The sequence below is a fragment of the Priapulus caudatus genome, unplaced genomic scaffold (assembly GCF_000485595.1).
Source record: "Priapulus caudatus unplaced genomic scaffold, Priapulus_caudatus-5.0.1 Scaffold1095, whole genome shotgun sequence".
Lineage (NCBI taxonomy): Eukaryota > Metazoa > Priapulida > Priapulimorpha > Priapulimorphida > Priapulidae > Priapulus > Priapulus caudatus.
This window is the reverse complement of record NW_014578156.1, coordinates 16,424-17,620: the sequence shown is the minus strand read 5'-3', so window position 1 is coordinate 17,620 and position 1,197 is coordinate 16,424.

The window sequence follows — 1,197 nt, the reverse complement described above, 5'->3', positions numbered from 1 at the left end:
ATGCGCAATATCTCACCAAAGGAGTTATATTTTGTGATGAATATGCATTTAATATGGTTAGGTGGTATCCCAACATAGATTTCTTTAATAAGCTTTTATAATTAGACACGTGTGTTTATAATTAGGAGAGCGCCCTAGCTTGTAGGGTACAAAACAACTATTTTATGCCCTCGCGTCCTTCCCCTTGCCTCCCCTGTCCCTCGCTCAGCCTCCTTCTTGTTCTACGGCCCCAACTATCTTCTCTGCCACCTTTCCTCAATACCCCCACCCCCTCTCTCCCTCAGCAAGCTATATTATGAAGTTTTCTTCAGACGGTACTGCACGCCTGAAAAATTGCGCGCGCAAGCGCAATATCTCCCGGGAAGAAAAATATTTTGCAAAGATTATGCATTTAAAATAAAGAGGAGTTATCCTAGCATAGATTTATATGATAAAATTCCATCAGTAGACATCACTTAAGAAATAGGAGAAAGACTTTGCATGTAACGTCCCCGCTGCATATACCAGCCAGTAGCCTACATAATCTGGCTACGTTAGTGTGTTAGCACATTCGCAATATCTCGCCAAAGGAGGTATATATTGCGATGACTGCATTTAATATGGTTAGGGGGTATCCCAGCATATATTTCTCTAATAAATAGTTATCAGTAGACCTGTGTTTATAATTAGAAAAGCGCCCTAGCCTGTAGGGTACAAAATACCTACTTTTTGCCCACGCATCCTTCTCCTTGCCTCCCCTGTCCCTCGCTCAACATCCTTCTTCTTCTACCGCCCCCAACTATCTTCTCGGCCGTCTTTCCTCAGTCTCCCACCCCCTCTCTCCCTCAGCAAACTATATTATGAAGCTTTCTTCCGACGGTACTACACGCCTGACACTGCGCGCGCATGCGCAGTATCTCCCGAGAAGAATAATATTTTGCAAAGATTATGCTTTTAAAATCAAGAGGACTTATCATAGCATAGATTTCTATGATAACATTCTATCAGTAGACGTCACTTAAGAAATAGGAGAAAGACCTTTTATGTAAGGTCCCCGCTGCATATATACCAGCCTGTACACAATATAGCTACGTTAGTGTGTTAGCGCATGTGAAATATCTCGCCAAATGAGTTATATTTTGTGATGAATATGCATTTAATATGGTTAGGGGGTATCTCAGCATAGAGTTCTCTAATAAATTTTTGTCAGTAGACCTG